Genomic DNA, 24,963 nt, shown 5'->3' on the forward strand with positions numbered 1-24,963 from the left:
CAAAGTGCCTCTTCTCTACATGTTACACAAAGCATCTGATATCTAAATATCTTGCAAGCCTTTTCTCTTGTTAATCGGACTATTGTCAGTTTATATTGCATATCACTCCAGAGAAACAAGGAGGGTAGATAATTTTCATCATTTATAAGACAACTGAGAGACTCATGGAGAATTTTCTCCCTACAAAATGTTTGTTATTTGGTTTGTATATTAGATTGTAAGTTGCATAAACTCAGGCATATATATTTTGTATATTGTCAAATCTCCTGAATCTAGGATATTGTTTTATAAGTATAGTCACATGTCATTTGACAATGGTGATACTGAGAAATGTGTCATTAGGGATTTTTGTCCTTGTACACACACCATAGAGTATACTTAATAACCAAGAGGGTATTGCTTGTTACACATGAGCGCTGTACTATAAACTTAGGCCCACTATCACCTATGTAATCTGTCCTTGACTGAAGTATCATTATGCAATATCTGATTGTATAATTATGCATAAATATCATTTATATATACTACATATAAGTAAACTAGCATTATACAAATATTTGTAATATGATAACTTTTCAAAATGCAAAATATTGAACTAATAAAAGATAAGTGAATATTCCACTATTATCACTACTACCACTACATCTCTGTCATCTATTATCTTTCAGTAGTAATCTACATGTCAAATCATGTCCCTTGATTTTTCAGTTTTCTAAAGATTTGATATTAAATATGTAACTTAAAAATAGTTATTAATCTTATCTTCAATATTGGTAATAAAAAGTTTTAATTGTGTGGCTAAATGAAATAAAATTGTTTTAGTGGAAATTATTGATTATAATGTCATGAAATTCAAGAGTATTGCTTGCTATAATCAACCACACCATAGGACAAAATGCTGGAATGGACTCTAGGAAATCAGGATGAATTATTTTTCAGAGAGGATTATAGAAAATTAGTCATCTGCATTAAAGATGTGCTTAACTAGTCATATTTTTGTCCTGGTCTCTCAGAGTAATTCTGATTTGGCTGAAGGGAAGCATGAATATAGTAACATGTAATACAAGACTTCAGACAAACATCAGACAGTATCTGTCTTGGTGAGAGTGTGAAATGTTCAGTGGGTAACAACTCTGCTGAAGTTATTAGTATAAATGGAACAATTTAGAGTCTCATAATCACCTATGTGACCATCATCACATATTAGCTGATATTTACCCCTAATTCTTCTCATTTCATAACACTGATGAAAGGGTGATTCAATTTAATATTTATGTGTTGAAATTAAGTAAGTGGGGATGTCTTTCTAATTCAGTCATAAAATTTCCTATGCTGTAAAATTTTAACACTAGAAAATTTACATATTGTGCTTGAAATTTAATGCATTAAGATTATAAAAATTAGGTCAACTAAAACTTGGTAAAGGCTAGAATGATTATAGAGAAAATGCCCAAATTTAGTAATTTGGCAGACTTGTAAAGAATTAAAGTGCCTCATCTAAATTTGTTGTTTTAGTCAATGACTAAAACAAATCCTTCTATCAGGATGCCGGGTAGGAATTCAAATCAAGACTATTTTGAGTCCATCTCTCTGGGGGCAGAGCCATTGGACACTTGAATTCACACTGCCATACTCTGGCTAGGTTAGATGGGATTGGAGATAGTAAAAAGGATGGGGGTGGGGGTTCCTTGCTAGTGTTATCACTGAATTTTATTGCACATGGACGGCTCAGTTGAGCAGAAAGCTATGGATTCCATGGATAAAGATGTGAAGGACATGGAATTTAAACTACTCAATTGTGGTTTGGTGATCTTCTAACACATACCTTACTCCAAGTAAAGTTCTACAGCAAGTGTTATGAACAGTTTCAGTCAACATAGCAATATTTTTAAGGAATGGTTTGCAGACTACTTGCCTCAAAGGTTTTGTATGGTACCACAAAAGGCCTAAATAGCCAAAGAAATCTAAGTAAGAAGGATAAAACTGAAGGCATCATACTTCTGACTTTAATCATGTTACAAAGTTATTGTTATCAAAGCAGTATGCTACTGGCATAAACAGAAATGTAGACCAATGGAACAGAACAGAGAGCCCAGACAAGAACCCAGGCATAAATGGTCAAGTAATCTTTGACAAGGTACAAAAATACACAATGTGGAAAAGATAATTTTTTATATGGGAACATTATGTATCCATATCCATTGGATCCACTATAACCACTACAACCAAAAATTAACCCCAAATGTATTAAATACTTACACATAAGACCTGAAACCCTAATGATTCTAGAAGGGGGGAAAAAAACAGGGAAGGAAAAAACAAACTCCTTGGCATTGACCTTGGAGTGCTTGCTCTCTCTCTCTCTCTCTCTCTGTGTATATATATATATATATATATATATATATATATATATATATATCACCAAAAGCATAAGCAACAAAAACAAAAATGGCAAATGATATTACATCAAACTAAAAGTTTCTTCATAGAAATTAACAAACAAAAACACACAAAGCAATCAACAGGGTAAAGAGACAATATACAGAAGAAAATAATTGCAAATTACATATATTAGTCCATTCTGGCTGCTACAATAAAATTACCATAGACTAGCTAGTTTATAAACAATAGAAAGTTATTTCTCACAGTTCTGGAAGCTGGAAAGAACAAGAGCAAAGTACTGGGAATTCAGTGTCTGATGAGGACTCTGGACCATGGCACCTTCCTGCTACATCCTCACATGGTGGAAGAGCAAACAATCTCTCTTGAGCCTCTTTTATAAGGACACTAATTCTGTTCATGAGGGTTCTACCCTTAGGACCTAAGCAATTCTCAAATGTCCTACCTCTTAATACGATCACCTTGACGGTTAGGATCTCAACACATGAAGTTGGGGGGGCCACAAACATTCAGACCATATCAACACACCTCTGTGGTTATGCCAGTGAATTCCTTAAAATCCCTCTCTTTTTCTTTTTCTCAGTCCTGGTGTTCTGTTTCTCTGGAGAACCCTCATATTTTGATTACAAAGATTTCTTGGGGGACTCAAGGACCTATTCTCTGGTTTTCATAATAGGAAATTTTAAATTTAATTATAAGTTTTTGTTGTGACAGTGGTACTTTGAATTGAACCTCTGATGGCTCTACCACTGAGCTATATTCACAGCCCTTTTTATTTCTGAGAGACTCTTTCTGTCTAAGCTAGCCTCAAATTTGTGAGCCTCCTGCTTCAGCCGCCTTAGTAGTTAATATTACAGGTGTGGATCACCATGACTAGTGTGCACTTAATTATAATCTTAATAAAATTTCATATTCAGGATCATTCAGATAACTATCTCCTATCAGAAGGTGATATTATTTCAGTATAAAAATCTGTGGTTGAGTTATGATTGTTGGGGCTATTGAGTATCTAAAGTGACAATATTTAATTTTTAATATGTTTTTGAAATTGGAGTACTTAGAACTCTACATAGGATTGCCAGATAAAATTCAAGGGGCCCAGTTAAATTTGAATTTCAGATGAGTAACATACAAATTTTAATATAAAATATAAAATATTAAATCTCTCCCAAATATTACAGAGAGATATTTATATTAATCTTTTTTGGTGGTTGTTTTTCTGAAATCCAATTTCAACAGAGGATCCTATACTTTTATTAGCTAAATTGGACAATACAAAATTTGGGAATCAATTTCTGAGGTCCAAGCCTTCTTGGATTTGAAGGTATTCTTTGAATATATGTTTGTGGGGAGATGGGTGGTGCTTCTTTGGGACTGTGCTTTGTCAGGGTTGCCTCTTTCCATACTGTTTCCTCAATCTCTGTGGGGTTTATTAACACCAACAAACTATTGGGAAACTGCAACTTGGGAAGTTAATGTTGGTTTATGATGGGAGAGATTTTTGGCCTTTTAAATTTGTGGCTGTATTCACTTGGGAAATCAGATAGCATAAAAAAGGAGGAATTCAGACTTAGAACAAAGGAAATGGATGTTCTTTAGGAATAACTTTGATTGATGTATGTAAGCCTGAAAAAGTTACCTTTTCTTCAGAATTTTTTCTTTGATTGAATAATTTGGACTATTTTTTAAAAACCTAATATATTGGACATGGCTTAGGCCTACAACTAAAACATTCTCTTCCATCTCTCTTATCAATAGTCTTTGCATTGGCCCGAAACTCAACTCCTATTTCAGTTTTCTACCTCATTGCAATACCTTCCAAACATCTTTACAATGTCAACATCCAATTTTACAGTGAGTACCTTTTCAATGGACTGTCTCCTAATTGCTTCTAGGATGTTTTCTAAGTGCCAAGGGATCTTACTCATTCTGTGTGGATTATCTTTAGCCTCAGACATTGTGTCCTTTTTAGGTCCTTGATCTTCCTACATGTTCTCCCTCTCTCTCTCTCTCTCTCTCTCTCTCTCTCTCCCCGCCCCCCCCCCCCTCTTTCCCCCTTTCTTTTGTATCAGGGGTGGAACCCAGGGGTGCTTAACCAACTGATGAGCCACATTCTCAGTCCATTTTATTTTTTTATTTTGAGGCAGGGTCTTACTAAGTTGCTTAGGGCCTTGCTAAATTGCTGAAACTGCTTTTGAACTTGCAATCCTCCTGCCTCAGCTTCCCTAGTCACTGGGATTACAGGCAGGCATGCCATGACACCTTGACTTTCCCTAACTTTTAGTGTCCAGGGTTTAGAAAATAATAGGGGGAAATTTTACTCCATTAAGTGGTCATTCTATTTTCTAGGAAAAGTGCAAGGTGCATCCTTCTTAAACCTGGCATTATATTTATATAATCATTTCTCATAAAGATTACAATTTTTTTTTCTTTTCTTTTCTTTTTATTTTTTTTTTGTGGCACAAAGTATCAAACCCAGGGCCTCCTACATGCCAGGCGAGTGCTCTACCACTGAGCACTCTATCCATTTAAAAAAATTTTTATTTTGAGACAGAGTCTTCCTAAAATGGTGAGGTTGACCTTGAACATGTAATCTTCCTGCCTTAGGGTGCTGAGTAGCTGGGATTACAGGTGTGCAACACCACACCCAGCTTGCATTTTTAAAAATGACCCATAGTCTAGGCTCAGAAGTGAAAGTTCATTCTGTAACCATAGAAGAAAAGTTTGTTTCTTAACATATAGATTAAAATCATATGACTTTTGAATTCTGTTCTGTTGTAAGTGCTTCCATCTACAATAAAATCTAATTTAGGCGATGACTTAGAAGAATGGAAACTATTACTAACTGAATAATAAAGACATTTTGTAGGGGGAGTGAGACCGCTTTAATGTTTCTAATGACAAGCACTCAGAATAGTTCACAATGCAACAGTTCGTTCTTTATAAAGCTAAAGAATGAGAGTAGTTTCTCCAAATCCTTTGATAGATATATCTTTTATCCTAGCAACTAAATTCTCCCAGAGTTCCCATTTAAAACTAAGATATTTCCTTTAACACTAAACCTGAATTCATTCAATCAATTAGAAGTCTTAAAAAAGGAAAGAAACAAATGCCACCAGAGGCACCCAAAGTCCTGCTTCTCCACCTTGTCTCCAGCATTGGCACAGACATACATGTACACCTGCACACCCTACATGTACCACAGGTTCTTATTTATCATGTACATATATTCTTTCTTCAAACTATATTTTATTTGGTTTTACTGTTTAATAAAATCACTCAGTACACACACCTCTCCCAGCAATGACACCATTTCTCATTTTTAATAACTATGACTCATATTTGCAGGTGCCTTGGCATTTTCAAAAGGCCTAGCAGGTATGTAAGGCAGATGTAATTACATTTTATTTCCATTTATAGGTGAACAAAGTGAAGATCACAGAATATGGGGGACTTTTGCAGCTACAAAGTGATAAAGTGGACAGCTGAAAGTCCAATCCTTCCAACTTCAAATTCTGTTATCCTTTCCATACAGTGAGAGTTAATCTTGAGCTTTACAAGAAGTAATATGTGAGAAACATTCTCTAGAATGTTACTTGTACTGTGCTCTCCAGTTCAGTGCTTCCAAACCTGGCTGATTATCAGATTTCCTTGTAACATTATATGTTTAAAATGCTCCCAAGGTGATTCTGATATTGGTTAGACTGGGGAAAAGCTTCTTAAGTTCCATTTCCAGAAAACTGACTGTCCAGAGATGTCACCACACTGGGGGTGTGTATTTTCATCCCAATGTGTTCCCTGCTGCTGTCCTTCAGTTTTAAAGTCTGAGTGTCCCCATCAGATGGCCGCATGCTAATAATAACTGCCAGCATTTCTGATTACATTCCACGTGTAGGTGAAGCTTCAGGTGCTGTTGGTATTGTTTAAACATGAGAGAAGATCACTTCTCACACACTAGCATGTTGAAGCTCAGGGAGAGCAAGTAATGTTTCCAAAGACACTGCCTGAGTTGGTTTAACTAGCATAAGGTTGATTATTAATTCATTAATAATAGTGAACTGAGCATCTTCACATCCTGCCATCAAGAGGTAACTTTCAAAAAGAAATGTGCACAGGCCCTTGTATTGAAACAGAATTATTTAGAAAATTTCCAAAGTTCCTCTTTTTCTAAACACAGACACAGACACACACATACACACAGAGTTATTTTAAAAAATTGGAAACTGACTGTTCTAAAATTCCCTTTTAGTAGCACAATTCTAAAGGACTTTAAAGAACTTTACAGACCATATTTTCTTTGAACACTAAATACTTTAATTCATCTTGTGAAGAAACATTTGCTTTTTCAAAAGGCAAAGGTTTGAGTAACATAACTTTGCTTTGATCCCATTTGCTGCCCTGGAAAGAGTGCTCCTTGTTTATTATTCAGGGTGTAAAATTTTACTCCAGAATTAGGGGAGGAGAAAAGTAACCAAGAATCACCATAAATGCGAGAGAGCACCCAAGGGCTGGGAAGAAGAGAGGAGACCATTCTAGACTTGGAAATTTATATTCAAAGAATCCACCAACTATTAAGAATTTGGTTATAGAATCTGACTTTGCAAAGACAACCTTGAATCAAGAAAATAGTTTTAATGACCTTACCATGCCAAGTTCAAAGCAGTGTCTTAGACTCAGTTATAATTTGAGCATAACACTAATAGCTACAGAAGCAACTTGTCTGGAGTTCTTTTGAGTACAAGTTACTGAATCACTCTTATCAATAAGACCAGTCATCCCTATCTCACAATAGAAATTACAAAAATCAATGTGTCACACCTCGCTTCCTTAGAAAGCACACTGAAGATCTATCAGTCAATAGCAACTACATCAGAAACCACTCATATCACCTACCTTTCTCCATCTCTCACACCCTATATAAAAGATGTCTAGGTTAGTAGCCCCTCAGTGGATTCTGCTTATATGCCCACTTATTGTAATAGTAGTCAATAATGCATATTGAACATGCATAATGAGCCTGGTGTTTCGCCAGGTGTTGGGTTCCATTGTACGGCCTTGGTAGGAGTAGTTCTTGCTGCCTGGAGTGTTCTTGCTCTTCACTTGGCTGGCTTCATCTTGTCATGAAAATTTTATGTAAAATTTCCAACTTCACTGCTCCTAAAATCTTCTTTGTATGTGAGGTAACCATTCCATTGTAGTCTATCACATCCTCCTATTTAAATTCTGTATATAGCACTTTTTTTCATCTATTATCTCACTTTTTAAAAACACATACCTGCCATTGTCTATCGGTACAGTATAAGAGCAGATGGAACCTTCTATGTCATGTTGTTACTTTACCCTCAGTGCATATAAGAGTTCCTAGTATGAAAATGTTTGGTAAATCCTGGTGTGTAAATATTTGTTAAATGAGTGAGTAACTTAGGATCTCAAGATGGGATAAAAGCAAGCATGACTCCTGCTTTCATGGGGCTGCTGTAATTGAGTGAGGACAATAGACATTAATCAAAGATTCTTAAAAATTAGTGTAAATTACTCCTATAAAAAGTGTATACATGGAATGGTTTTAGGAGGACTTAAGAGAGGGGCAATTGTCCACAAAATGGAGGGCACACTAGGATCGCTGATAAGGGCAATAGGGTGAGATAACATCTAAAAGAAGAGGTAAAATGGAGATGATATTGGGAAAGAGATCGTTTAAGATCCAGAATCTTGCATGTTCCAGGGCTCCTTGACTGGAGGAAACACGCTCATTCACCTGAGGGAGAGAAAGTGGAAGGGTGGTTTTGAGATGAGGCCAGATAGATAGAATGGGGGTGAGAGTCCAGACTAAGACAAGATCTTGTGCACAAGTTGGATCATTAGTTATGATTGATGGGAAACTTCTGATAAGTTTTAAGTAGTAGATTGACATGATCAAAAGTTTTACTTTGAAAAAGAGGATTGCTTTGTAGAGAATGAATTAGTGGTGGTCCGAATTGCAAAAGTATTGCCAGAGTTCAAGCCAGAGATGTGGGTAGTTTGGATTAGAATACCACAGAAGAGATTTACTACAGTTTACAGATTCTGCTTTGGAGAATGAGGGAGAAGGAGGCGCCAAGGATGATTCCTAGATTTCCTGGCTCGCTTTATCAGAATGGAAGTTTGTAATGTTCATTGATAATGGTTGTGTTGGAAAGAAAGTAGGTATGGCAGTGGAATGTGGGGCTGGAAACCGTGAATTCTGTTTTGTGTTAAGTTTTGCTTGAGATCCCCAAGTAGGACATTAAGTAGGTACATAATTTTGACTCTGGAACTTCAAAGAAAGATCTGTACCAGAGAATATTAATTTTGTGACTCATGTATCAATAGGTTAAAATTGAAGCCACTGCTGTAGATCTACTTGCCTGAGTGTAGAAACTGAATAGCAGAAAGGCCAAAACAGAATTGAGGAAATTCTACCATTTAATATCATTTAATTACTGCCATTCAAAACAAAAGGAAAAAAGAGTACAGATAAACAAGGACATAGTTGTGTGGCTGAAACCAAGGGAAGATTATGTCAAAATCTGTGTAGAGATGGGGGAAAAAAATAGACTTATCTGTTTTCCCTACTATTTTGTAGTCTCCTTATGTTTTCTATTATATTTAGAGCAACTAAGAGAGTTGGCTTATGGTAGGCTTTTAAAAAATAATTTTTGAATTAATACATGAATACTGAATAACAGATACAAAATCTTCAAGAGAGTCATAATTTATTAAAGGAAAATGGGAAAAGTCACAACAAAAGGTGGGACTAAGATGTGAAGATTTCCCAAAATATATCCATCATAATGTTTGTGGTCAATTATTAGGGTTAGACTTCAAACACAAAAATAGATCACCTTTCCTTCTAAGCGCCGTGTGGATATGATGGTTGATACCAGAGAGGACAATCTGGTAGAGAGAGGGGTGGATACTGTGTCATTCCCTATGTTCACAGAAAGAACCAGGTGCATTTGTGCCTGGCTGATACTTTGCAGAGCTCTCTGACTTTTATCCTTAAGGAATTCCATAGCTACTGTTTTATAACCACTTAAGGTGTAGGTTTAGGAAGCTGTTATGAAATGTTGCTGCATTGTTTAAGTATGCATTTATTTTAATTACTTAGTGAAGACTTAAGTTCCACATTAGGCATTGTTATGACACTCAAACTTCATTTGCTTAGTTCAGTGGAGTTTAAGACTCATTATTATAGTGTTTCTGTGCAGACGTTTGATGGGTGGCTTTTCCTAAAGTTATTGATAAACTCAGAATCTTCCTAACTTGTGGATCCACTGTCCCTTGGAGCTGAGGAGGCCTCAGCTGAATATTCTGCTTCCAGCCCAGCCAGTGGGATAAGAGATATAAAGGAGCATTATAAGGAATTTTATTTTGTACCCTGGGGAGAAGTAGTATCTTTCTCTTCTGCTCATATTCCACTGGTCAGAGCACTGTCTTAGGATCACCCTGTACTGCCAGGAGACTGGAGATGTGTCTGATGGTATATCCAAGAGGAAAGGAAAGTAGGTTTGTTAAAACTGTTCACTTTCCTCCACTGGGGCTTTTTCACATATTCTGCTAGTTCAGTGACTGAATTAAGCTGTTGGTATCTTCTTTGCCAGAGAATTATCTTACTTTATTTAGCACATTTTCTTTAAGCTGGTTCTGCTTGCCTGCCTTGACTATTACTAAACTGCCTTCTCTCCTCCAGGGAGAGAAAAATATGTTTAGGGGATGATTTCCTATGATTGTTCTAAGATTACTGTCTTCACATCAAAAGACCCAACTTCTGTCAATCAAACTCCAAGAACTATTATTCCTCTCTTGCTTTACCTTTGAGATTTAAAATATATATATATTTTTATGGGGTTCTACCTCAATAAAATTTTGTAAAAGGGTTTATAGTTGAGCTTTTATCTAAAATGTGATTCTCTCAATATCTGAGAACCTCAAAATCATCTGAAGTGCTGACCCCATGCCCAGATGTTTTGATGCTCCAGCTCTGGGGTGGATGCTGAGAATATGCATTTCTAATAAGTTTCCAAGTGATTCTTATGCTGCTGATTCAGGAAGGATACTGTGAGAACCAGAGCTCTAAAATAAACCACGGTTAACTTTTTAAAAAGGACATCTTACTCTCCTACATCTAAAAGTCATTCATATGTGGTAATAACACAATAGAAAATACATTTAAAATCAGGAGAAAAAAAAAACACCTTAAAGATAGAAAAATCTTAATCCTTAACTTTTAACGAACCACTTTTTAGCCAGCAGTTTGAAGTTCATCAAGTCATTTTGCCTCTCAATTTTTCCATTTCTTTATAAAATGATAACATGTACTTCGCTTGGAACAAGAGATTTTGTCCCAGGCTACTCAGAAAGTGGATCTGCTAGTTTCTGTAGAAAAGGAGATTTACTCGGCATCAGAGAACTCCCTGGGAGCAGCCCACCAACAGGGAAAACTATTATGTAGCTTTCACAATGAGGTTGCCTTAAGTTTTCTGGAAAGCAGTGCATACCCAACTCTTGGAGCAAACTCCAGAGCAAACTCCAAAATGATGCACCAGCAGTCATGCTGAAAGGCCAGCATGGCTGTTTATGGTTCTCCACATGACTCTGAGACTGAATCACCTGTGCATCATTGAAAAAGATGCCCATGCTCTGGTCTCACACTCTGAGCTGGGGCCTGGGTATCCACCAATGAGTCGCATGTTGAGAACCTTCGTGTGGTAACAGGCTCCAACTTCTTGTCGTGTCCCTGCCCTGCTGACGGAAGTGAGTGGCACTGTTACTTCTGGCTTACAGATGGTAGGCACATTCTGCACACTGCAAAGTTTGATTGCATTGGGGATATTAAATTCCCATGTAGTAAGCACTCTATCACAGGACAAATGAGAGTGTCAGATCAGGCTTTTTAAGGCCCAGTGTTGTTATGCAAGTGATTAAAAAGCCTCCACAGGCTTAGGCACTCACCTCTTTTGCTTTTCAGGTGACACTAACTTTGCATGATTTTTTTCATCATCATAGTGAAGAACCACACTTCAAATTGCTGCAAAGCACCTCAGATGCTAGACAAGTGGGTTGAATGAGAAACTTCATACTTAATTTTCTTAGTCATGCAGAACTAGATCAAACCAAATGCAAACACCTGGTAAGATATTGGGCAGCTATAAATAAGCCTGGCTTCGAATATTTGATTTTGAGGTTTTATTTTGGCTTTTATCAATATGAAAAGCAAATAGAACCATAATTGTTGAGAAGGAAGTGAAACAGGCTGGGTATGAGATTGAGATGATGCCATGGCCTCTGCAGCTTTCTCTGTATATTTTACTTGAGTTTCAGTTGTTTCTACAGAACAATGGTCCACAGGACAAGGTTATTTATTTCATAGAGTTTTTGTTAAATTTGTTCTCTGAGCTCTCCATGTTTATACATTTGAAAAGCTCTTCTTATTAATATACTTGACATTGAAATAATTGGGCCTGAGTAATACTTGTCTCAGAACAACTTCCTTTGGTTCAAATTCAGTAGTAGGAAGTGACTTTCTATGGTTTAGAAGAGGCAATTAGAAAACACAAATCAGAGATTTTGGTGAACTTAATCCCATAGTTGACTGTATATCTTGGAACCAACTCTGTTATTTTTCTCCAAATGTACTGATAAGGAGAGATATTGACTTTGTAACAGGCCTGTTATTTCGTTATCTGGAGATGACAAATTCTCATCATAGGCTGTGGGCACTGTTCTCTGATTCTTCTTTTCTCCTGGAAATGTATTTTCTGATTACTGCTTGGTTTCTTTTTGCAAAAAATGATCTAGGTTTGGCTTAGAAGAGTACGTCTGGAAAAACTGTGTTAGCATCCCCACAGAGTATGGAGGCTTCTGATGGAGGAGAGGCAGGATTCCAGCTCTTGCCTCTGTTTTTAATGACAAACTGGTGCTTAGAATCAAATAACATCAGAATTCCTAGTGTGTGAGCAGACACAGGAAAGAACTGCTTCAGACTCTGTGTCAGTCTTAGCATCTTTACTAAGTTCCTGCTGTTTATAGAAGTTGGAGAGCACATTGTGGGGTTCCCAAACCTGGGGCAGTGTCTTAGGTACCAGAGGAAAATGTTAGCATTGTGATACACCATACTAGGGACTCAAGAGAGGAGACTTGCTTTTATTGTTTTACTTCCCACCCACCCATAGAAGAAGAGGAAAAAAAATAACTTGTGAATAAGATAGATGAAAATTAAGGAAGGAAAATAATTTGCTTGTCTCTCTGTTTTATAGAGGTATTTGTGAAGAAGTAAACAAGACAGAATTACATTTTATTCTCTGGGAATTATTTATAAAACATTATGTTCTTTGTCTTAGATCAAGTCTGAAAAAGTAACTTTATACGTTATTGTTATCATAGTCTGTAGTTGGAATAGTTTCCAAAACCGGGTGTGGTGTTTTGTGAGTTTTCTTTCTAATTAGCTCCAGAACTCTAAGGTAAAGGCTTCTACTGCATGTCCTTTGGCATGACATCAGTCTGCCATTGACTCTGATTGTCAGCAGGAGTCTAAATATTTGGGTCAAAGCATTTTGCTTAGAGTTTATGTTTGTAGTTGAAAGAGAACTTCTGTGTAAGGGAAATACACCATTTTTGTTATTATGTTCCTTCTTCTTTGGAATGAGCATCTATTCAAATAAACTCTCTCTAACTTCTTGCACTTCCCTAGTTGTTTCATCTCTTGAACTTCTGCAGTTACCAACAAAAAGTAGGAATGATAGTCCTTTGCCGTTGGCTTTCTAGAAAGAATAATTACAGTTGTTAAATCTAAGTGTGTTAATGTGAAGTCCCAACCTAATGAACCAGTTGTAAATGTGCTGCTGTTCTACAGAGAAACTTCATGGAAGCTTCTGTTTTATGGCTGCTAGTTATTGATTAAACAACAATATTGTTTTGATGCTGAATATTTCTATTGTCATAGACTCATTATCTTGGGTTTAGAAAAGATATTAAAATATTAAATTTATTAAAGAATTGTTAAAGATCACTAGTCTGCCTCCTCCCTGACCCAGTGCTGGTACCATCTTTACAACATCTCCCCCAAGTGGTAGCCTTCGCCACTACAGGACCCACCTAATGAGAATGAGGAAAATAAAAACTCCAGCATCTATTAGACAGTTATAACTATTTTGTAGGATAAGCAGAAGTGCCTGTGTGTGTGTGAGAGTTGGGGATTTTCTTTCCACAGAAAAATCTTGAAAAAGCTGAGTTAAGACATGGCAAGAAGTTCAGAATGGTTGGACAGAGGTTTTATGAGGTAGAATATGACAGCAGGATCTTGGGTCAGGGTATCTGGAATTTTACTTGACCAAATAGAAATTTAGATTATATCTGATAGATTAATCTAGATTATATCTAGATTTGAAGCATGGGAGTGGCTTGATCAGCTTTTAAACTGATAATCTTGGTGGTAGTGTTGAGGACTCAGGTGATGGAAAAGAGACTGAATCAGGGGCAGAAGAATACTCTGTCCTTCCAGAAGCCCCTGTGTCTCATTTTTGGTTCAGAAAGTAGGGTCACTTTGTGTAGAGAGCCATGTGTAAATTATTGCAATATGTTATGCCTAATGTTGTGTGAATATCTGCAAAATAGAAATGGAAAATTGTGGCCATTACTTGGATTGTGTAGCAAAACAAAAATTAACTTAAAATACTAACATAAAGAATTTTACAATGGGAAATACCTAGGTTATTGAGCAAGGGCTTCTTCTGGTCCCCACGAGTTCAACTTTAATTTGGTTGGACATGGTCTTAGGCACATACTCTTGCAATTTGATGTTTTCAACAATATGTTATTCTATGACATCTTTCTGGATCAGAAAGTCATTTCTGTCTAGGACAAAATGAAATTACACAGAAACATTGTATTTTAAAAAGGAAAAGTGAAATAAGATGAAGAGAGGCATTAATAGATATTTCCATGTTCTTAAAAACTGTGTGACAGGGTATGGTGGTGAATGTCTTTAATCCCAGTGACTCAGGGGACTGAGGGAGGATGATCGAAAATTTGAGGTCAGCCACTGCAATTTAGTGAGTCTCTAAGCAACTTAGGGAGACCTTGTCTCAAAAGAAAAAATAAAAAGGACTGGGGATGTGGCTCAGTGGTGAAGTACCCTGAGTTCAACACCCCCACCACACACAAAAAAAGCAAGAAATAAAAAACTAAAAACCAAAACTGTATGTCTTCAGCTGGGATGTAGGGATTACTACACCAAAACCAGTACAGAGGATGCATTTTGATGTCTTTCAGGAAATGCAATGGTGAGAGGAGTTTTTGGTTTGCCAGCTAACCAGTTCCTGTTTTCTGCATGCCATCAACAAATGCTCCTGGGATAGAAGAAGTCACAAACAGGATTTTAGTCTATTTCAAAAAAGATAAGGGGTGGTAGTGCAAAATATACCTGTGTTAAGGCCATGAGACAAATCCCCTAAAGGCTTTGGCAATTTCACATGAAAAATAGAATTTTAATGCTTGATCTTTATTCAGACTATATATATATATAAAATGATGAAAGCTTACAGAGGATTCAGTTTGGATCCTGGTTGCCTTTCAGTTTGGATCCTGGTTGCCTTCCTTACAGATTTGATGGATACTGCGATTTGTCATGTCCCAAAGACATCTAGGTAGGGAAATGTACGTTGGCCAGAATTGATCTCTGCCATTATTGTCAATGACACCCATGATTTGGCCCTCGCCAGCATATTTCCTGTGACTCCTCAGCTTCTGGTCTGTGGCTGCTTTCTATCATTTCATATTTGCTGCATACTCCATCAAGCTAATAAAACAGCTGTTTATTATGCATGACCCGCTTCATAGTGTGACTGACAGATAACTGCAGCATTTTAAGTCTTGTGTGAGATTCTCAACCTGCTGCCAGCTTCTCCATTATATTCCATAAAAAATGTTTCTTGTTTTGAACTATTGGAAGGGAACATAAGTTGTTTTAGGGTCAGTGCCAATTTGAACCCTGTAAAATACTGCCAGATTAGAGGTGGGGGAAGTGATGAAAAGCTGTGTGGAAGAAGATGCAGCTAAGGGCATCAGATAAATGCACAAGTCCGCATATATGGACACAGAATGTGATCTTTGGGACATGTGATACAGTATGAGCTGGAATAGTCATTCATGTAGGGTTGTAAGACTGATGAAAAGAAAGAGAAGAAAGGAAACTCACATTTACTAAGTATTTGGTATGTTTCCGGCACTCTGCTCCTGTGAAAGTTGTTATATTTGAAATGGAGTCACTTGTGTCAAATCCTGGTTAACTGGAACCAAGGAAGGACAGGAAAGGAAGACCCTTCATACATGCTTTGCCTGATAACAGGAGCTATCACAAGAACTTCTTCAAACTGCAACTTATTTTCGAAGTCACAAAGGACAGTTAGTAGCGTAAGGACAGTGAGCTTGCCTGAGACACTGTCTCACAATCCAACCTCAAGAAACAGGTTTCTATGATTTTAAAACCACAGGTTTTACCTAACAGCTGCTGAGCTCGGTAGTTAGGACTTGCCAGCTCCTGAAAATATCACTGGCACCAATGAACTTTCTTTCAAAACAACTTACATAACTTTTCTCCTTCCCAATGAAACTCCAACAATTTATTTTATTCTTCAGTAATACTGAAGTTCACCATAGTCGGTCCATGTGTCCTGAATTGCAATTTTAATCTTCTTATTTTTCCCAAATAAAATTCTTTTGCATGGAGATTGGTCTCTATATATTTGTTTAACATTGACAGTGTATTCTTTCTACTGCACAGGTCATTGATTTCCTAATAATCCTGACAGTCAGGAATTTTACTCCCCCCTCCCTTTTTTTGTAACTTCTGAGGAAGTAAGCTCTGAGAAACTGGTTAACTTTCTTGGGTTTTCCACAAGTATCTCACGATGTGTTGGGATCTCAACCTGGTTTGGCAGCAGTATCTGCATCCTTTCTACCACCATTCCTGTGCTCTAGGCTGAATGATCCCCTGGGGAAAAGGTCTTTCTTAATCCTGGCCCAGAGATTCTTAGAGAGGCCTCCATCCACTTGCTTCTTGAGGTTTTAGCGGTTCTATAGCTAGAGATTTCTCCTAAGAACATAGAAGCAAATTTCCTTGTAACTTCTATTGATATATTAGTAGTTATAAACTAAGATTTCTGTTCATAAGTTTATATTAGCAAACAAACAATTTTAAATTGTGGGAATTTTTAAAAAACATTTTCAAAACCATAGTTATTTCTGAGGTTTGTAGAACACAGGATAATAGTCATAAGTTTAACATATTCAATAAATATGCTGACTTGTCATGTGTCTCTCCATCTCCTCTTACCTTACCTTTAACCCTTGATCTCCCATTTACTTGAGGTCATTCAGTAGTGTGGTGGTGGTAATGGTGGTGGTGGTGATGGTGGTGGTGATGGTGGTGATGGTGATGGTGGTGGTGGTAATGATGGTGGTGGTGAAATCTTTAGAGCATAGTTCTGAGAATAAGAGTAAATTTCTTGGCTGTTGATTGGGAACAGATGTGAGCAGTGAGAACATTAGACTAAGGGAAGAATTCTATAAAATGGGTTCACTATGCTGACCCTCACATGATCTCTTTTCTATGAAGCACTTTACCTGCAAATCTGCTTAAGTTAACATGATATGTTTCATTCCTCAGCAAACTACCTGATATCTGTGGGAGAAATGAAGGCCCCAAGCACCCATAAAAAGAACACAAGTTACCCTAAAGAGGGGAACTTTTGTGACTCTTACACAGACTATAATTGAGAACCTAGGAAGATAAGGATAATTTCCCCTAGCCATAAAATCTCCAAGAACAATTTCTGATTAGAACCAAATGGGCCAAAGTGACCTAGAGTTGTCATGGCAATTGGGAACTTGAAAGTCCAATGTCATCCTGCTGTCAGTCAAAAGTCAAGAGGTGACCCTGGGCAGGACTTTCTAGAAATTTCCTTAAGACCCCCAATAACACTGGAGGGCAAGAGAGGCATGTGGTCATTTTCCTGTCTTAGAGGGCCCACTCTCCCTTGAGAATGTCCTCTTTCCCTTGTCCCCATCCCTTTTAATAAACCCATGCCTGCTATTCTGAGTGACATGTATGAAATCTTTCTGACTTGATCACAAGAATCAGGGTTTGAAGTGTTGGTGGGGGGCAGGGGCAGTCTTTATGCTGCCTCAGTTTCCCAGAAGGTTGAAACTTTGTAACAACTTTGAATTACAAGAACCTGAACTTTGGGCAATGGGAATGGTAACCCTGAAACCAGTGGGCAGAATTTATGTACTAACTAGTATATTTGGAAGAATATGTTGTACACAGAAGCAGCTTTTCTGATATCCAGTTAGATAAAGATTCTATAAGATGAAGAGAGAAGACAAATCAGAAGAGAAGCACAGGACACTACTGTTAGTCATTGAGAAGGGGCAACTACTCCCAGTCTCTTGGAGCTGAATCTTTTGTAGGAATATAATGGGTCTTCAAGTGGGTTTGGGGATCACAATGGAAGAAGCTTGTGCCTTGTTCTCCAGGTGAGGTGGAGTATTTGTTAGGGTCCCATTCCGACTAATCCCTGGAGAGTCAAAGTGAACACACGGTAATGCAAATCACACAACGAGGTTTTATTAAAGCAAGCTCGAGCCTGGACCGCAACCATCCCCTCAGACCGATACAATGGCTGGGGGCAGGGAGCGGCCCCGAGGGGCGAGAAAGCCCTCTATTTAAGAGATTTCCAAGCATTCACACACAAAGACCTGTACGTTATTGGTTAACATTTGAACAGCTAAACATTAGTCCTCCTCTGGTTGGGTCCTGCCAATTTATTTGATTCTCATTGGGTCCCACCAGAACTGAACGGTCCTAGAAGAAGAAGGGTGGAGGGAAGGGGTGAACTGTGCAGGAGATGGGTCAGGTTTAGGACCCCCTGTCCTTGATAGATAAGGTTTCTAGGCAGCTGCACATTCCTCAGACAAATATCTCTTAACAACCTCGGTAAGCAGGGGGGCCCAGCAGTCCTGTTTGCGCTGTATTGGCTCTTGAGGGTGCAGTCGCAACTGCCTGCATCTTGGTGATTAAGACAGTTAGCTGCACAGATATCACCCTGTTCCCAACATATTCATGGTCATTACAGGCTTTTTGATGGTTAGCTTGATGAAGGAGCAGGAGAGACTATAGCTAATTGAGTTCTTTTGCATTCTGTAGGAAACAGTCAAATGTTTCCTGTGTCCCCAGGAGTAGCACAAAATGAGGGAGGGAAAAAAGGCAGGAGAGAGAGGAGTGTTTGTCCTGAAGTCACAGGAAAGGAAGAATCTCAAGGAAGTCTCAGCTGTGACGTTCGGTAAGTCCCTTTTCCTCTTAAAATTAAAATTGTCTTTGTACAGATGACAAAAAGTTGGATCAAATCATATATACCACCTCTGGGATGGGGACTGAAAATGGGAATTAGTCTTGGTTATAGAGTAAATTTAGTCTTGGTTATAGAGTAAAGGGAAGCTACATGACTCCCCTCACATTTGTGGATAATTTTTCCCTCAAATTCACTTCAAAGTCTTTACCTTTCAAGAAACATTCCTTTGCTTTTCTTGGTATCACTTACTTCTGATTTGTTAGCTCTCCTTCTTGCATATTGCTGCTGGACCAGGAGAAAGAACATACATATTCCAGTTCCATTTCTCCTTTATTGGAGGTCTGATGGAGAACAATCCACCCTCTCTGGGATGCCATTTTCTTTGCTTTGCTTTTCCTTTCTCTCATTTGCAGTTCTGCGGATTGAACCCAGGGCCTTGTGTATGCTCAGCAAGTGCTCCACCACTGAGCTATATCCTGAGCTCTCCATTAGCTCCTCCACCCATATTCTCTTTTCTGTAAAACAGAATGCTAGAGAGGTTGTCAGGGGACAGTTGCATCATGGATGAGAGAGTTTCCATGAGGACAAAGTTTCTGATATATGTGGTTTGGGGAATAGGGATTGGGGTGGCACTATTACAGTTCAGAGAAATAAGCCAGGCTACACTACTCATAGCTTCACAAATATTCAAAGTCAAATTGTTAGGAAAATGAGTTTTATTCAGTCAGCTTTGTAGGACGAAAAAAATCTTTTTGTTTCAAAAATTCCATCTTCAGAGGCTCTTAGGGGCAAAGAAAGCTTTTAGAAGAGAAGAGGCAGGCAAAATGGGACAAAAGGCAGGAAATATACAAATGCAGATCCAAATGTAGTTAACCAGTGCTGGACATGCTGGGGAAGAAACAATTTCCATTCTGAGCTTCCTGGAGGCCTGTCAGTCCAGGGGGTTGCAGCCATGTCAGGTTTTACTCTCAGTTGCTCTCAATTTCAGAGATGCCCCCACTTTTGTCTGTTTCACATATACAGCAAAATTATGGCAGCATCTCTTTTATCCTGAGTATCTGATTTTACTATCATTTATATATTTAAATTAAGCTGTGCCCTGCATTCAGGATCTCTGTTCCCATTCCATGAGGAGCTGTAGGAAAAGCCAGTATCGTAATCCTTCTTCTGAGAAGTAGTGACTTATTTGGTATCAATACTTTCTCTCTCAAGGGTATAGAGAAAAGAACTTCACTGTTGTAAAGAAGCTTCTTTGTTCTAAAAATTCACCTGCTCCTCCTAAAGATGACTCCTTCAAGGAGAAACTCCCCAAAGCTAATCTCTAGTAAGATACTTCTTGTCATTGGTGGATCTTGATTCTTTAACCCTGCAAACCTTTCCTGGGAGCTCAGGTGCTTGAATATCTCAGTGCTAGAATACCTGGTGAGCATCACGAAGCAGTGTACACCTGAGCCCCCTAGTGACATGCTGTTTTAAATGTTCTTATTAGTGCATTATGCTTATGTATAATATCGGGACTTGTTTTGACATAATCATATGTCATGGAATATAATTTCTTACACTTCAGTTCCCAGTACTTCTTCTTTCCCTCCCCTTCTCCCTCCCTCTGTTTGCCTTCCTCTACTCTGCTGGTCTTCTTTCTATTTATTTATAGTTTTTGATCCTTTATAGATACTTGTAAAAGTCAAATTCCAGTGGTATACTTATATATGTGTATAGTATAACTTGGTCAATTTCCTCCCTTTTCCCATCTCTCCTCTCTTTTCTTTTATCCCCTTCCTCAACTCTACTGATCTTCCTTCTCTTTTCATGGAATTCACTCCCTCTCCTCCACCTTTTTTTTCTTATTTCACTTTAGTTTATGGATATGAGAGAAAAACATTTGACCTTTGACTTTTTGAATCTGTCATATTTTACTTCGCATAATGTTCTCCAGTTCCATCCATTTACCACAAATGCCATGATTTCATTCTTCTTTATGGCTGAGTAAAACTCCATTGTGTACATATACCACATTTTCTTTACCCATTCATCTGTGACAGGCACCTGAACTGGTTTCATAGTTTGGCTATGATGAATTGCACTACTATAATCATTGATGTGCATGTATCACTACAGTACGCTGATTTAGTTCTTTAGGATACCTAAAGAACCAAGGAGTGGGATACCTGAGTGACATGGTGGTTCCAGTAGTAGTGTTTTGAGGAAGACCAATGAAGTTTTATTCCTTTTTCAAATATCCTTAAGGTTTGCTTAGGGAAAGCAAGACTATGCCATGACTTGTACAACTCATTTAATTGTCTTTTCAGTTTGCATTTTATTCCAGGAGGCATGCAGTGGGAAACTTAGCCAATTCCCAGGTCATTACTTTAACAAACATGAATTCAAACTTATCATGTGCTAGCTGTGGGGGTCACAGGTATGTGTGAGATGTGGTGCCAGCCCACATGACATTAACATTTAAAGAGAGAGTTGATTATCTAAATTGCGAAATAAGAGGGCTATGATAAAGGTAATCATAAGGGAATCATGATGACACAAGACAGCACAATTAATTCTCTTGACAATCATTTTTTAAGATTAAAAACTCTGGTTTGACTTTTTCTCCTTTATTCCATTAAAAATACTCTTGTGCAGGCTGCCAAGAACTTCTATGTAACATACTTAAAAAGTTGCTTTTCTGCTCTTAATTTGTTTGACCTCAAGGATCATTCCACACAGCGGACAGTCCCTTCATGTGGAAAACCTTCTTTCTTGGTAAAGATGTCACAATCTCATGAATTTCCTTTTTTTGCTTTGTCTACCTCTCAATTGCTTTTGCAACCCCTTCCTTTTCTACTTGACATCTGAACCTGGGAGTTCCTCAGAGCCGAGTCTTGAAATTTCTCTTGCTCTGTGGGCTATTCTCTCTTCCTAAATATTAGAAACTATATCCGTGCAGCTGTTACTGTTGAATGCCAAATTTCTACCTCAAACCTGATCTGTTATCAGGCTTATACAAATATGACATCACCTGATGTCTCACTTCATCATCTCACAAGTATTTTAAAATTTATTCAAAATTTATTTTTTAAATAAATAAAATTTGAATTGCTTATTTTCTTCATCCTGAGGGAGAGTCCTGAGGGACAGTTCCACAAAGAAGGTGGGGATCACAGGCTCATCAGTGTACTCTAATACCACTGGCAAACAGAAAATGAGAGCAAAACTTATTTTAGGAATATTATTTAAGCCACATTACATTTCCCCCCTCACAACCCAATAATTTCATTGTTTATTCCAAGAACCTAATTAAGAGGAGTTCCTCTGGGGTGGGTAGTATTAAAAATGTGTGAGGGGGCAGTACTGACAAATACTTAAATTTATCATGGAAGGATGGCCCTCTCTATTCAGATTTATGGACTCAGTCTTAAGAGTACACCCATAAGTTCTTTTCTTCCCAACCTGTCCTGCCTGCTTTTTACTTAAGAGGAAGAGAGGAAGAAGGGGAGAAAAAAATAGGCAATAGTTTGTGCTTTTGGCATAGACATCCTGGACCTCTGCTGGGAAGTTCTCTGTCCAACCCTGATGGTTCAGAGCTCAGGTGGAGTCTGAGTGAGGAGTCTTCTGAGGAAGATGAGCTGAAGGCACTGTACTTATGCTCATTAGCTTCATCTTTCTTTCCATTGCTGGATTTGAGGAGATTCTGGTTCATTGTCTTTCTCATCTTCCTTCTTATTCTTTTCTGATCCTTGTGAGCGATAAGAGTTGGTACAAATAGACTCTGAGGAATCTCTTCCTGGAGCCTGAAGCCCCTGTTCCTCTCCATGCCCTTTTTACAAATTCTGTTGATGGGGACTGCAGATTTGTTCGTCTCAACTTGGGGTTTGAGCTGCCTTTCACATTCATATTCTTATGTTTATTTGAAGTAATTTTTCATATGCAACACATTTTTTAGACAAAAATCCAGGTCTGTCTTGCACTATTTCTGCAATTCCTCAGCCTGGTTCTTAATAATGTTCCTTCAGCTCTTTGGGGATTCAGTGTTAGTACTGACTAATTTCCATTTGCAACCCCTCAGGGGCACCTACTGGAGCTCCTTACTCAAATACAAATCCTGGAAGAAATTGTGCTCTCCCTTAGTGGTTGGCTTCTCTGGCTCTCAGTGGAATTTCATCTTGGAAAAAGTCATAGTTTTCTGGAAAGACCTCACGTCTTTCACATTTCCTCAAACTTCTTTTGAGTTTCAGTTTGGCATGTATTAGGGACAACAGATTTCTTGGAGTGTTGATCTAGAAAAGAGTGTCTTCTCTTAGTAGAGTAGTAATTCCTCACATTTCTATTTCTCCTGGAAATCTTGAATAAATTTTAGTTTCAGCTGCTCTGGAAGTTTCTTGACAGGATTTTGGTCAGCTCTCAGTTGCTAAAGTCAGGGCACATTTGGTAGTTCTAGGAGATGAGGATGTCCAGATGTTTCCTGCACATTTTTTTTTTAACTTTTTGAGAATTTTAAACATGTTCCTCAGCTTCTAAGACAAATTCTTTCAAATCAAGAACTTTTCCAATTTAGAGAAATCTCTAACCTTTTAAGTTTATATATTTATCCAGAAAAATCCTTAAAAGCTATGTTTTCCCTGTCCAGATTAGTCTGGGTTTCTTTGAAATGAGGACTGTCTTCAGGTGGCAAGTTTTGGGGAAGTAAACCAGTGACATCAGGATGTTCTCTTCAGGCAGAGGTCTTTGCCATCAGATAAAGCCATAGCAAGGTCCTTGGGCCACTTATAAAGCCCAAGTAGTGCAGACACTTCAGCGGAAGCTCAAACTTCTTCACTTTTAAGACTCAGTGGATAATTGTTCTGTATGTCTGACTGTACAATTTCATGTTTCTGAAGATTCCATAGACTGGCCTCATCAGTGTTTGGAGCAAAATCCATCCAAAATATACCCAGTTGACTTGGGAAAAAATGACATTTCAGAATTTCAAAGTTTTGACCTACTTGGGTTTTGCTGATTTTTCTGAACTTCATCTTATTTATCTCATGTTACTTCTCACCCCACTTTACTCAGGTCCCATTTGTCTCCTTTCAATTTCACCAAGTTTTTTTTCCTCCCTATTTGTAATGTTATTCCTTCTACCTGGAATAATCTTCCTTCCAGTCTTCAAGTGGATGATTCCGTTATTTCTTTCTTTCTCTTTCTTTGTAAAATCTTTCTGACCACTCTAACTCCAGAGTGAGCTGCAGAGTGAATCTTTTTTTTAAACTTTGTTTTTATGTGGTGCTGAGGATTGAACCCAGTGCCTCACATGTACCAGGCAAGTGCTCTATCACTGAGCCACAATCCCAGCTCTGCCGAGTGACTCTTGATTGTTATTTTCTGATATTTTTCTTTATAGCACATATTAACATTTGGATGAAACATGTTTATTTATCTAACATTTTAACTGCTGGTTTCTCCAATTAGACTGTCACAGATATCATGTCTTATTTATTTACCAATATATTCTATTTGTCTAACATGGGACCTGTTATACAGAAAAATATCAATGAGCATTCATTGATAAAGGCCTTCTTAATTTATTGAATGAGAACTATATGATAGATGCTACATTAGGCACTACAGATACAAAGATGTCTAAGATATAAGCTGTGTTCTCAAGTTCTTGAAGAACTTAGTGAAGAGAGACTTAAACAAATAACTGCATTAGAGCATTTCTGTTTTAAAGTAAATTCATAGACAGGATGTAATACCAAGCTCTGAGGGACAGTATCCAAAGTGTAAAGTTGAATCAGAAGGAAATTACTTAGACTGCAATCCAAGTTCTAAAAATCTGTGTACAGGGGTATGCACAGAGGAGAGAAAGAGATGGGAGGACATGGGTTAAAGTCATCTTGAAATGTAGTTTCTGCAGGTGCTTGGCTAAAGCATTAGAAAATCTTCTTTGGAAGGTGAAAAATTGTTATTATTTTTGAAACAAGATGTTCAGCATGCAATAAAACCATCTAGCCTAAAAGAAATGAGCTAGCTGCTCTAGGGAAGTTTCAACAGAAACCACAGTCAAAAGAAACAGACTCACGGGGATTTTAGAGTATGAAACAAAAATGCTTTCTACCCAGAAAGTAATCATCAAATAAAAAAAATTATGGCAAGTAACTGAAAATGATAGTGACATAGCACATCAGAAGTTTAAAATCTGAAGTAATGTCAACAATTG

General features: G+C 37.8%; 1 long non-coding RNA gene across 1 annotated transcript in view; it reads right to left on the reverse strand.

Moving 5' to 3' along the window:
- Positions 1-24,963, reverse strand: part of LOC306657390 — a 1,092,042-nt gene that overhangs the window by 95,307 nt on the left and 971,772 nt on the right. The gene's annotated exons all lie outside the window — the stretch shown is intronic.

This window comes from Sciurus vulgaris (assembly GCF_902686455.1).
Source record: "Sciurus vulgaris genome assembly, chromosome: 1".
Classification (NCBI taxonomy): Eukaryota; Metazoa; Chordata; class Mammalia; order Rodentia; family Sciuridae; genus Sciurus; species Sciurus vulgaris.